The 14,531-nt window shown below is 40.7% G+C and overlaps 1 pseudogene; it reads right to left on the bottom strand.

The window, feature by feature from the left end:
• The window catches only part of LOC148114198 (uncharacterized), a 52,241-nt pseudogene that overhangs the window by 22,140 nt on the left and 15,570 nt on the right, over positions 1-14,531 (bottom strand).

The following is a 14,531-nucleotide window of genomic DNA, read 5'->3' as shown; positions in this document are numbered from 1 at the left end:
TGTCTCCCTGTGGCAGAGGGTAGCATCTCAAAAGTCTAGTCGAAGGAGTGAATGATCTGACCATGACAAGGGCTTGATGTCTATGTCCCCTATTTCTAGATCATTCAACCACTGACCAGAGACAAAAATCAGGTCCAGAATCTGTCCCCCAATGTGAGTAGGGCCTTGAACTAACTGGGTCAGATCCATGGCCGTCATGGAAGCCATGAACTCCCGGGTTGCCTCTGATGTTTCACCAACAGATGGTGAACAAAGATTGAAAACTATGCAAGCCTATCAAGACTTTAGTTTAGCCGGTCATTTTGGTTTTGTGAAAACTCTACACTTGCTGAAATGGCAATTCTGGTGGCCTTAGTTAAAAAAGGATGTGGAAAGCTATGTAGCAAGTTGTCCCATTTGTGCTGTGGCTAAATGCAGGCAAGGGAAGACGCCTGGTCTACTACAGCCTGTTGCAGACTCTTCAGCACCCTAGAGGCCCCTCTTGCTGTCAAATTTGACAGGAATCCCGAGCAACTGGGATTTTTCCTTGCACATGTACTGCCCTACATGCAGGGGTATGGGAGAGACCTCCCTACAGAGGGGGCCAAAGTCAGGGTTGTCACACTGGCTCTAGAAGGATTAGCTGCAAGTTGGATGGTGAGCCTCCATAATGCAGATGCACCGGAGCTCAGCAACTTTAACTGCTTCATGACAGCCCTGAGATGGAGGTTTGAGGACCCCCTAGCTGACTGCAAGGCTAGAGACTGCATAAAGCACGTCACACAGGGATGCCGTCCAGTCACCAAGTACATTGAAGAGTTTCATGATCTGGAATCCGGAAGCAGCGCAGTGTAAATGGCTGGGATGAGCTCAGCAAAAACCAGCCAGATGAACCGACACCGGGGGGTGGGGTCTTCAGACCAAAGCTGTCCTGTAGGGACAGTGAAGAAAGAGAGGCAGCTCGGTGTCTAAAGAGGGACAGGCGTGTCCCTTGGATAGCCCGAGAGACTTTCTCCAAGCCGGTGATGGGGGGTGGCAATCAGAGTGAATCGCCATGAAGCTCGTGCCTCTAGAGCAAGCAATGTGCAGGAGGGAAGATTTGGACAGAGTGCTGGTGTTGGGTGAATGATTAGCCAACCCACAGACAATAAAAAGAAAATTCTAAATATTTTTAACTATTAAGCTATTACTAAAATTACCCCGGTGTGGAAATTGTGGCTAAATAGTGACAGGGGAGATGGTCAGATGGAAAGAGAAAGTGAGAATGACAAGCGTGCCATAGAAGAACCTGAATAAAGAATAAAGAATTAAAAGTGATTGATAAATGTAAATGTAAATCTGGAACTTGGATTCAATTTGGATTGGACTATAAATTAATTGGTGATATATAAAGGTGAAAGAAGATGTGAAAACTGGCTTTTTTCTCTTTTATGACTCGGTAAAAACGGATATGGATTACAAGTAAAATGGCGATTTGTTAATTAGTCGAGTGGAACTGTGGATTATAGAGAGACATTTGCAGGAAGGAAAGAAGGAAGAGCATGACATGGAATTGTTTACTTTAAGAAAACCTTTGAAGAAATGAGGGGGGAAAATAAAACCTTGAACTTTTAAAAAGATAACTGGTGAGAACTAAGGAGGATACATTTTGCCTACAAGAGGATAGACTTTGATGATTATAAAAGGACCTTAATGTGACTTAAAACTGGAATAATTCAACCCAGAAAGAATAAAATGGAACAGGAACTCAATGAACTGATAAAGACTCTGTGTTTGGAAATAAAGGAAACGATTATAAATTTGCATGGAAAATCGAAATCTGAGGAGGCAAAGACAGAGCTAGAATGCACTGAAGATGAAAAGGAAATGACTAATGAGAAACAAGAAAGAGAGATGGATAATGAAGAAGACAAAGACAATTCTAATATTAAGTGTGGACAAAAAGAAAAGAAACAAAGAAGGAAAAGAGGGTGGAACAGGGAAAATATAAAAAAACTTAAATGTTTACACTGAGATTAACAGTGGAAAGATAAGAAAGAGGGAAAAGAGATGGAAAATAATAAGAAATAAAGGACAAAATAAAAGATTTTATGATTTTAAAATACAAAATAAGCATACTGAGATTAACAATGAAAAGACACAAAAAAGGAAAGAGAAAGGAGAAACAATGAGAAATATAGGGCAGAATAGGAGAGTGCAGAATTTTAAAATACAAAAGAAAGGAAGAAGAAGGGAAAACAAAGGGCAAAGAAGAAAAAGAGGGTGGAGGAGAAGAAGAAAAAATATTAAAAATACAAATGATTACACTGGGATTTACAGTGGAAATATAAGAAAGAAGGAAAAGGGATGGAAAATAATTGGAAATAAAAGGCAAAGATTTCACAATTTTAAGATACAAAATATTAATAATGAAACGATACGAAAAAGGAAAAGAAAAGTAAAAACAAAGGGAAAACTAATAAATGTCACATGCTCAATAATATTGGAGGTTTATAGAATGAAAAGTTTTAACAAACATGAATAAATTAGTTGGAGGAAAGGTAATATTTGGAATATTTCAAACTATATATTTGAAACACAATCAAAAAGAGAAAAGAAGACAAATTAAGAATATGCCTGTATATAATATATAATAATGTGCCTGAATTCCACAATGGAAAACATTAAATTGAAAATGAATACAGCAATAGAGAGAGATGAAGGAACTGGAAGGGAGGAGGAAGGAGAGAGAGGGATGGAAGAATAGGGAGGAAGGAAGGGAAGGGAAAGCAGAGTAGGAGAGAAGATAAGATGGGGGAAAGAGAGGAGGAGAAGGAGAAGGGAAGGGGAAGTAGAGAAGAGAAGGAGAAGGTGGGGAAAGAAAGTTGGAAGGAGAAGAGGGAGAGGTTAAGTTTGAGGAGAAAGATTGCTGTATAATAAAAAAAAAGATGAAGTGGGAGGAAGGCTGCTCTGAACAAACAAATATAAATATATTAAGAAAAAGAATGAATTGTTTAAGAATAAAAGAGGATAAATATGCACAAATAGTAAAGTTAGAATTTAGGGATAAATGAAGAAGGTGTTTAGGTATGCAAGTATAGAAATACTGAGGTATGTTCAAAGAAAAAAGGAAAGGGCAGAAGACGATATTGACAAAAATTGTAATTGAGTAAAATATATTTGAATTTGACTAATTGTATAAGATAAGAAACAACCAACACTCTGTTCAAAAAAAAAGAAAGAAAGATGTGGGTGAAGGTGGGAGAGGAGAAAAGAAAAAAACCAATAAAATTTGTTTAAAAAAAGAGAGAGAGTTTCATGATCTGACTTGCCATGTAGATTGGCCAGAGGAAATACTTGTGAGTTGGTTCAAAGATGGCTTAAACGATGACCTGTACAACACCTGCATTGCCTATGGAATCCCAGTCCGCCTGCACAGCTGGTGTGTCTTGGCTGAGGAAGCTGAAATCGACCAAACTCAAAACCAGTACCACTCAAGCTGCTCCTGGAAGAGATCCTCACTGGAAGGGAGAAGGGAGGGAACCAAATCTCACTCTGCCCCACCGTGCTCAGCCGCCTGCTTTAATTGCGGGAAGGAAAGCCATCATGCAGCTGAGTGCTGTGCAAGGATGCCCACCCAGAAAGAAGAGAAGCAGGTCAGAGGGAAACCCTCAAAGCCACCACCACATTCCAGAGACACCACCCTAAATGCAGTCATTGAGTTCCTGTCGGAATTAATTATGGTGTGAGGAACTCCCACACCCCCGGTGGAGGAATTTGATCAGTCAGAGAACAACTATGAAGACCCTTTGGTAAGTGGGGTTGTTGAACCTCTTAGTCCTATAGAACTGTTAATTCCGTTAATAGGGGGGAAAGTGAGATTTAAAGCATTGCTGAATTCGGGTTGCACGAGAAGCCTAATAAGCCTGACTCTGGTCAGGGAACTGAGCATTCAACTAAGGCCACTAAAAACTCCAGTCTTGTTCTGCCAACTTGATGGGTCCATTGTGGAGGATGCTCCAGGCATGTTTGCCCCTGAACCACTTGAACTAATGATGGCAAATCTTTCTGAAACCATTGCCTTCATTGTGACATCAGGGATGGACTGGCCCCTAGTTCTGGGACTGACCTGGTTAAAGAAGTGGAACCCAAGGGTGGACTGGATGGAGGGGACCCTCCAATTTTCTAATGAATTGATCCAGAGTGAGGAACCCCACCAGACTAGAATACTGCAGACTGAGGAGGTAGCTGCGACTGCAGCGAATGCCCCTACTGGGCATCCCCAGGGAATACCGAGATTTGATAGATGTTTTCAGCGAACAGACTGTGCTCTACAGACTGTGCCATTGAGATTTTAACAGGGGCCAAACTATCTAAGCCAAAACTTTACACCATGACTCCCAGGAACTGGATGAACTACAGCAATTTATAGACAAAAACCTTGAGTGTGGGTTTATTGAACCAGCGAGACACAAGGTGGCTGCCCCAGTCCTGTTCTGGGAGAAGAAGGATGGCTTGTTATGCTTATGTGTGAACTATAGAAATTTAAATACTATTTGTGTTACGATATTTTCAGGATCAGACTCAATAAATAAGTTGAGAATTATAAACTCAAATAAATCACTATTTATTTACATAAGGCATTCTATATTCACTGAATATTCACAGATAGAAGCTCAGAATGGACGTATGCAGCTCCTTATATATACAATGGGTGGAGCTAGATATGGGAGTGGTGAAATATGAATACATTAAGAGGTGAAGAATAAGTTAACCCCTGATACCCTGTTCATGTACTATTTACATAATGGAGAATAAGGCATTTACTTGTGACAAATCCCCCTCTAAATGCCAATTCGATATATTACAACAATTACAATCAGATTCAGAACAATATAAGACATGTAATTTAGAAGTCAAGTATTTATGTTGCTTAGACGGCAAAGGCTTTGTTAATATGTCAGCTATTTGCTCTGATGTTTCGCAATGAACTGCTTTGATAAATCCATCTTGAGATAATTGTCTCACATGTTTAAACTTTATATCTATATGTCTGGACCTTTGTCCAATAGCATCAGACCTAGATATTTCGATAGCAGCTTTATTGTCTTCATGCATAATAAAAGGCAAAATGGGTTTCTTCCAAATATCAGAAAGTAAATCGTTAAACCATACAAGGTTATTTGCTGCCTTAGAGAGACAAACATATTCTGCCTCTGTTGTTGAAGTGGCTACTAGATCTTGTTTGCCAGTATACCAGTAAACTGGACAACCGTTAAGGAAGAATAAATAACCAGATGTGCTTTTTCTACATGAGGTATCACCAGCCCAATCCGCATCGGCATAACATGTGAGGATGGGCTCTTTGACAGTATTAGGTTCCAATAACAAACAGAAGTCTAAACTATTTTTCAAGTACCTTAATATCCTTTTGACAGCTTCCCAATGGTATAGTGATGGTTTGCTAACGTGTCTGGACAATAAGTTGAGAGGCAAAGCAATATCAGGTCTTGTCCAATTGGAGATATAAAGAAGTGAACCTATGACTGACCTGTAAAATGTATTGTCTTTGAATTCAGGGGATGATTCGTCTGTATTCTTCAAAAAATCAGTTTGCATTGGAGTATCACAGGGTTTAGCATTACTCAAATTACATTTGTTCAAGAGCTCTATGATTTTGTCCTTTTGAGAAAGCTTAAATCCCCTTCTGGTTTTACTGATTTGAACACCAAGATACTTATTTACTTTACCCAAAGATTTCAATGAAAAATGTTCATTCAGTTTTGTTACAAATGCTTCTCTCCTCTCATTATGTTTACCTATGTACAAAATATCATCCACATAGATCAATACAAATTCTAGGGAATCATCCTCTTTTTTGACAAAGAAACAATTATCAGCAGTAGTGGCATTGAAATTCATAGTTTTGAGTACTTTTACTAAACAATCATACCATTGTTTACCAGATTGTTTCAACCCGTATAAACTTTTATTTAGTAACCAAATTTCATTTTTGTTTGTGTATTGACTGTGGGGTGCCCTTACATATATTTCTTTATCTAATTTTGCATGTAAATACGCAGTCTGTATGTCGTATTGGAACACATTGAGGTTGAGTGCTGATGCTATAATCAGAGCTGTCTTGACACTCTCTGTTCTTACTGTGGGGGAGTATGTATCTGTATAATCCTCGGGATATTTCTGTGCATAACCTTGTGCAACTAATCTAGCTTTGTATAGAGTATTGCCTCCCTCTAAATTTTTAATTTTATATATCCACCTAGTGCCAATGATGGTTTTGTCCTTTGGTGCAATTGTAGGTGTGAATACATTTAGCCCTCGTAAACTATCCATCTCTTTAGTCATGGCTGATTCCCATTTTTTCTTTTCTTCAGGAGGAAGTTTTAACACTTCCTCATATGTGTTAGGTGTTGGTGACTCTCCATCCATATACATTACATAATCTTTGTATTTGTTTGGCACTTGGTTTCTGCTACTTCTGATTGCTCTTTCTGGTTTAGTATCATTGTCATGTAAATACCTTGCTTCCTTTTTAGTTAATGAATCTGTTCTTATTTTGTGTTGACTGTTTGTCCATGTTTTGATTTTATTTTTATGCGTGTTGTTACTATGTTCTTCTCTATTCCTTTTTTCTTGGAGTTTAGTGCCTGGGTTGGTGTTTGGGAATATTTCATTAAGATGTATTCTAGACCAGTTGGCCTGTTCATGGAACACAGCTGTTCTGGAAACTATAAATTTGTTATTACTATCGATAAATCTGTATCCTTTTGTACCTGTCTCGTATCCCATGAATCTAAGTCTTCTGGATACGTTCTCACCTTTCCGTCTTAATTGTTTAGGTATGTGTACGTCTGCAGTGACTCCAAATATGTGCATGTGTGCTAGTTTTGGTTTCCTGTTATACATTGCTTCATACGGTGTCTTATTTACAATACTGGACCAAGTTCTGTTTTGTGTGTAATTAGAATATTGTAGGGCTTCTGACCAGAATTGTTTACCTAAGCCAGCATCCTCTAATGTGCATCTAATCATGGTTTGTAATGTTGAGTTCTTTCTCTCTACCACTCCATTCTGGAATGCAGAAAATGGGCTAGATGTGTAATGTAACATTCCTTTGTCTTTTAGCCATTGGGAGGATTCCTTAGACATGAATTCACATCCCCTATCTGTCATGATTTGTTTTATTTTAATATTGTGTTGTGTTTCTATACGTTTGTAAAACTCCTTAAATTTCTGAAAGGTTTCATCTTTATGTTTTAATGTGTAAACAAATCCATAACGACTATAATCATCCACAATGGTTAGAAAGTAACGTTTTTTATAAGTAATTGATGGTGTTAATGGACCAACTAGATCCATGTGTACCAAATCAAAAATTTTGTTAGTTGATCTCGTTGACTTTCTAGGTCTGGGACTAGTTTTGAGTTTTGTAGATTTACATACTGAGCATTCCAAATAGTTTTCACAATTTTTTATTTTAACACCTTCTGCATGTTCAGTCATCTTTTGCACTACAGGAAAACTGGCATGTCCTAATTTCCTATGTAAGACATGAGCACACTCATCGTGAATTGGTTTACCTATTTTAGGTTTTTTTTCATTGTGTGTATCTTTGTGATTATGAGTTACTTCATGTTCCTCATTGTCACTGTTACTATTGTCTCCATTATCTATTTCATTGTCATCTTCCATATTTGAATCAATGTTGTTTAACCATTTCTCCTTTGTCATTAAATAAGGTAGACCTCCTTTGATTATTACTGTGCCTATGTTTGTTCTGTTTTTCTCTAATGTTGCCTTTCCCTTTGAGAACACAATGTTAATGTCAGAATCTCTGCTTAGTTTTATTGCACTAAGTATGTTATGAGGTATTTCAGGTATTAGTAATACCCCCTCTACTTTTCCTAGGCCAGGTAAGATTACATTTCCTCTACCTATTACTTGAACCTTTTCTTGATTAGCTACTTTGATTACAAATTTATCTTCTACAAAAGAAGATAATATATTTTTATTATTTGTAGTGTGATTGGTTGCTCCAGAATCAATAAGCCAATTGTTGTTCTCTGGTTGTTGTATGTTAATGTTGTCATGTTTGTTTAGCCCATTCAGTGAGCCAGACTTTCTATCCTTTGAATTATCTCTGCTCCCTCTATGTTCTCTATAGTTGGGTGGACTTCTATACCTATGTCTATCAATGGAAGGTTGTCTGTTGTTGTACCTATTTCTATATTCTGACCTATGTCTTTCTCTTAGAATTTTAGGACAATCCCTCCTATTATGTTCTCTGGACCCACAATTGTGGCATCCAAATGGTTCATGATATCTTTCTTGAAATGCTACCTTTTTATATTGTTTGTGTTCTATGTGGTTGTTATAACGACTCCTCCTTGAATTGTCTTCAGCTATTAACTTGTTAGATAGACTTTCTATGGATAAGTATCCTAGATTGATTGTGTCTAAATGTGACATATAATTATCCCATGATGGGTCAAGTGAGTTGATGATAACACTTTTCATCGTTTGATCTGAAATTACTTCCCCCCTTAAGTGCAGTTCTGCTCTAATTTTGTTTAAAGATATTAAATGTTCACTTATGGTATCCCCTGGCTTTATCCTAGAAGAGAAGAAATCTTTAGACATTCTTGTGGTAGTGGCTACACTTTCACTGTGAAATAAATTAAACATGCATTGAATAATTTCTGAGACAGTCAGATTTTGCTTAATACTGTGGTACATGGCAGGAGATACACTGGAAATTAATAAGAAGAATGCTCTATGGTGTAGGCAATCTAACTTTAGAGTCCAAGGTCTTTTTGGGGGGTTAGTAATAAAAAAAGAGTAAATTTTCTTTCATAAAAACAACCTGGAGCTGCTGATACCATTCTTGCAAATTAATGCCATCTATTCTCAGCTTTGGGAAGTCATTGGGTAAATTCCCAACATTGTTGGGTCCATTACTTACAACCGGAGGTAGTCCGTGGTCTTGCAAATGATGAAAGTTGCAAAATGGCGTGGGGATGCTCGCAACGAGTTTGCATGATTCTCTCCGCATCTCATGTCTTCCGAAGTTGTCTGCGTAGTCTTGCGCATGCGCGTTGCTCATTTCTTTCCTGGAGTCATCGTGAGAGGTTCTCGCTGCTGCAGCTCCTTCGCTTTGTTCTTCTTCCGATGAATCAGTCTCCGGCTCGATCTTTGGAGTCCTGGTGATGGCGGGCGCTCGTTTTCTTTCGCTGAAGGCGCTGGTCCTTGGATTAGTCTGCGGCGTGGGGCGGTATCTGCAGGGCTCTCTGGGCTCAGGCGTCGGTGCTCTCGCTGTCTGGATAGGAGCGGGTAGATTTTGAGGCGTTGGCTCGCTTGCTTGTTTTTTTGTTGATTTTTTTGTGATCTTCAGTTTCGGTCCAAATGCTGCAAAAAGCGTTTTCATTGCTGACTTTACTTGCATGTCTATTGAATCTTCTTCGTTCTCTGTGTCTGATTCTTCTGAGGTATATATTTTTTTTTCTTTCATTTTTGCATCGAGTAAGGCTTTTCGCGCCAGATATTTTGAATCCTGCTTTTTGATTGGCTCTGCTTCGCTCATCTTAGGGGTCTGTTGAAACCAAGATGGCTGCCATTCGAAATTTTGCGCGGGATTGTTGGTTTTCTTCTTCGTTGTGTTTTTATCTGCAAGCATATTACTCACTATTTTTGAGTCTTTTGATTTTTCAGTAGCGATGTGCTTCTCGCTCGCTGCTCCGTTGTTTTTTAGTATATCTTGGAGGTTCGCGACGAGACTTTCATCGCTCTTTTGGCTTTTTAAAAGTTTTAGTATCTCTGACCTGAGTTCGTTGTTTTCTATTTCGTTTTCTTCTTGGTCATCATCTTCATTTATTATTTCTTCGTCGTCTGTGGTGTATTCTTCAGATTCTCTCGAAATTGCATTCGTGGACTCATCAATTATTTCTTGATCCGCTTCCATTTCTTTGCTGTATGCCCTGGTGTTGGGCCTATCTCTTCTAGACATGTTTAAGTTTTTATTGAGTCAATTCAAGAGCCTTGGTACTACAGTGGTTTAAAGCACCCTGTTATTAACACAGCTGCCTGCAATTTACTGCTGGTTCGAATCTCTCCAAGGCTCAAGGTTGACTCAGCCTTCCATCCTTTCTAAGGTAGGTTAAATGAGGACCCAGTTTGTGGGGGCAATAAGCTGACTTTGTATAAATATACAAAAGTATGAAGGCTATTGCTTAACGCACTGTAAGCCGCCCTGAGTCTCCGGAAAAGGGCGGCATATAAATCAAATTAAAAAAAATAAAATAAAAAAATAAAAAAAAAATAAAAAAAATTCAACCATCCTCTGCTACCAGATTGTTACGATATTTTCAGGATCAGACTCAATAAATAAGTTGAGAATTATAAACTCAAATAAATCACTGTTTATTTACATAAGGCATTCTATATTCACTGAATATTCACAGATAGAAGCTCAGAATGGACGTATGCAGCTCCTTATATATACAATGGGTGGAGCTAGATATGGGAGTGGTGAAATATGAATACATTAAGAGGTAAAGAATAAGTTAACCCCTGATACCCTGTTCATGTACTATTTACATAATGGAGAATAAGGCATTTACTTGTGACAATTTGCAAGGAAAATCTCTATCCCTTACCCCTAATGAAGTACATGCTGGCCCCTCTGATGAAGGGAAGATTTTTTTCCAAACTATACTTAAGGGAGGCTTATTATTGGATCTGGATCTGGGAGAGAGATGAATGGAAAATAGCATTTAATTGTCCATTGGGATGTTTTCAGTTCAAGGTTTTGTCATTTGGGCTTCAAGGGGCTCCTGCAGTTTTCATGCAGCTAATTAATGAGGTATTGCATGAGCACTTATATAAGGGAGTTTTGGTTTATCTTGATATATTGATTTATACTGAAACTAAGACTCAATATGTTAAATTGGTATGGGAGGTCTTGAAGAAACTAAGGGCAGCTGTTTGCCAAACTCTCCAAATGTGAATTTCACCAAGATAAAATAGATTACCTAGAGTATTGAATCTCTCACCAAGGGGCGGAAATGGACCCTGCAAAAGTCAGAGCAGTCCTTGAGTGGGAAACCTCCCACACTCACAAGCAATTGCAGAGCTTCTTGGGGTTCGCTAACTTTTATTGGTAGTTTATCCCCTCTTTTGCCCAAATAGCATTGCTGATTACAAATCTGTTAAAAACCAAAGGGATAAATAAACCAAAACCTAGCCAACCACTGAAGTGGACTATGGACTGCCAAGCAGCATTTTAGAAACTGAAAAGACTCTTTTTGGCCAAACCTGTGTTAAAATACCCAGACCCAGAGAAACCATTTGTAATTCAGTCCGATGCCAGTGATGTGGCAGTCAGTGCGGTTTTAATCCAAGAGAATGAAGAAGGCAAATTACAACCATGCGCATACACCTCTAGGAAATTAACTGAAACTGAACTGAGATGGGCAATATGGGGAAAAGAGGCTTTTGCAGTCAGGTGGGCACTCCTAACTTGGAGACATTTCTTAGAAGGAAGCAAAATACTTTTCCATGTATGGATCTACCACAAGAACTTGGAAGCACTCAAAACTCCATGGAAAATGTCCCCAAAACAGGTCCGATGGGCACAGTACTTCCAACATTTAATTTCACTTTGAAGTATTTACCGGGAGGAAAAAACTTTTTGGCAGATGTCTTGTCCAGACTACCGCAATACAACAGTGTCAAGGCAGAAGTAATTAAGCGCATGCTCCCAGCCTCTCAGTTAGCAGCTAAAGTTGTCACATGCTCTTAGACAAAGAACGACCCCTCCACCTTAGACAATGCCACCACCACAGAATTCAAAAAGGCTTTGGAAACAGATGAGTGGTTTAGTGCCCCTAGACTCATGATGGCGAACCTGTGGCACGCATGCCACAGGTGGCACACAATGCCCTCTCTGTAGACACGCGAGCCATCACCCCAGTTCAATTCTGTCATGCATGCGCATGTGCCTCTCGCCAGCCAGCTGGTTGTCGGGTCTCTACTGTGCATGCACGGGGGTGGGGAGCTTTCAGGGAGCTGCGCATGCATGCATGGGTGTATGTGTGTGCAGGGGCTGTGTGTGAATGTGCAGGAGGGCGAGGTGCATGTGGGGAGTGCAAATACACAGGGGGGCATGCGTGTGCAGGGGGCGTGTGTGTATGTGTGGGGAACAGGATGCATGCAGCAGTGCGTGCATGCGCAGGGGTGTGGCATGTAGGGGGCACATGCACATTACATTTTGGGAGTTCAGGCATTGTGGGCACTTGGTCTGGAAAAGGTTAGCCATCACTGCCCTAGACATACTTGTATAATAAAAGATGGGTTAGCTTGGATGGGAAATAAGCTGTATAGACCTTTTCTCAACGCAGGTTTACTTCAACCCATGCCAAAAGATCCCTACGGCCAAAGCCTTGGCTAAGCTGTTTTTGGTCCACATATACCACTTGCATGGGCCCCACAATGTATTATTTCAGACAGAGGGGTCCAATTCACATCCAAGTACTGGAAAGCCTATTTGGACCTACTTGGAACCGAACAGGGACTTAGTTCTAGTCATCATCCGCAAACAAACGGGGCTACGGAACAAATTAACTCAGTTCTGGAACAGTATCTGCATTGTTTTATTATCTATCAGCAGGACAACTGGACCGACTCCCCTTCCCTCTTTTTGTTTTCTTTCAGGTGGACTTCCCATTTTTCTAGGGGGGCAGCATGTCAGGTCCCATATATTGCTATTGGAACACTGGCATTCTGGTGGGAGAGGGGAGGATTGGAGGGATCTTTATATGAAGTTTCTGTTTTTATTTCCTTCTTAGAGAAATCTCTATATGAAGTTTCTGTTTCTATTTCCTGCTTAGAGAGATCGCTATATGAAGTTTCTGTTTCCTGCATTGCTGTGCTGTGAGTTTCTATTTCCTGCGTTGCTGTGCTGTGAGTTTCTGTTTCCTGCATTGCTGTAATGTGGGAGGGGTTTTGTTTGCACTGCTTTAAATTGCTGGTTTTTAAGTGGGAACATTTAGTTCCTGCCTAGACCTCTTGCTATCACAAGCCTTACAATAAAAACTCCTTTGGAACAACTTCAGTTTCAAGATTCCTACTTTCTTGTGAAGATTTGGAGAGGCAAGACCTTACAGCTGGCATGCCTAGTTGGCTGAAACTTCCCAACTCATGGCAAATTTCTGCATCCCAGTGGGTGCTGAACTTCCCACGGCCTCTCCACCCTCTGAGGCACCCCTTAACAGCCTGCATGGTTGCTTAATAACTGCAACAGAGAAATAAGCAGTGGTGGGATTCAGCCAGTTCGCACCACTTTAGGAGAACTGGTTGTTAAATTTCTGAGCAGTTTGGTGAATTGGTTGTTGGAAGAAATCGTTAGGGCAGAGAACCAGTTGTTAAATTAGTTGAATTCCACCACTGGAAATAAGTATTGTGGTCATTGAAGGAGGTGATCATATGGGTAGCATGACTTACAACCAAAATTCTGGGCTCAGTTGTGGTTGTAAGTCAAGAACTACTTGTATTTCAAACAAAACCTTCTGGGATTTGCTCTTGAAGTCCCTTCTCACAGATTCCACCCTTTGCCTTTGATTACTTTTTTGTGCTGGGCATCTTGCTATGAAAGTTTGCTCCTTTAGTGTAGCTTTTGTTATGTTTTGTAGGTAGCAAAATGTTGATCATTAGCCAACTACCGTCCGGTCTCCAACCTTCGTTTTGTGGCGAAGGTTGTTGAGAGCATGGTGGCACGACAGCTTCCCCGACACCTGAATGAAGCTATCTATCTGGACCCGTGCCAGTCGGGCTTTAGGCAGGGGTACAGCACAGAAATGGCATTGGTCGCATTGGTGGATGATCTCTGGAGGGCTCGGGACAGGGGTTGCTCCTCTGTCCTAGTCCTATTAGATCTCTCAGCGGCTTTTGATACCATCGACCATGGTATCATGCTGCAGAGGTTGAGGGGGTTAGGAATAGGGGGCACCATTTTGCGGTGGTTCTCCTCCTTCCTCTCTGACCGCTCACAGTTTGTGTTGGCAGGGGGGCAGAGGTTGACCTCGAGGCACTTCGCATGGGGAGTGCCGCAAGGGTCGGTCCTCTCACCCCTTCTGTTCAACATTTATGTGAAGCCGCTGGGTGAGATCATCCGTGGTTTTGGGGTGAAGTGTCATCTGTACGCTGATGATACTCAGCTGTACATCTCCACCCCAGACCACCCCAACGATGCCCTTGATGTGATGTCTCGCTGCCTGGAGGCCGTGCGGGTCAGGATGGGGAGGAACAGGCTCAGACTCAACCCCTCCAAGACTGAGTGGCTGTGGCTTCCGGCGTCCCGATATAGTCAGCAGGTGCCATCGCTGACTATTGGGGGTGAATCTTTGCCCCCCACAGAGAGGGCTCGCAATCTGGGTGTCCTCCTGGACGCACGGCTGTCTTTAGAAGAGCATATGATGGCCGTGGCCAGGGGGGCCTTTTATCAGGTTCGCCTGATTCGCCAGTTGCAGCCCTTTCTCGACCGGGACGCCTTGCGCACG

Source organism: Pantherophis guttatus, chromosome 4, assembly GCF_059756535.1.
Source record: "Pantherophis guttatus breed Tessera chromosome 4, ASM5975653v1, whole genome shotgun sequence".
NCBI classification, from domain to species: domain Eukaryota; kingdom Metazoa; phylum Chordata; class Lepidosauria; order Squamata; family Colubridae; genus Pantherophis; species Pantherophis guttatus.
This window is presented reverse-complemented; position numbering and strand designations above follow the sequence as displayed.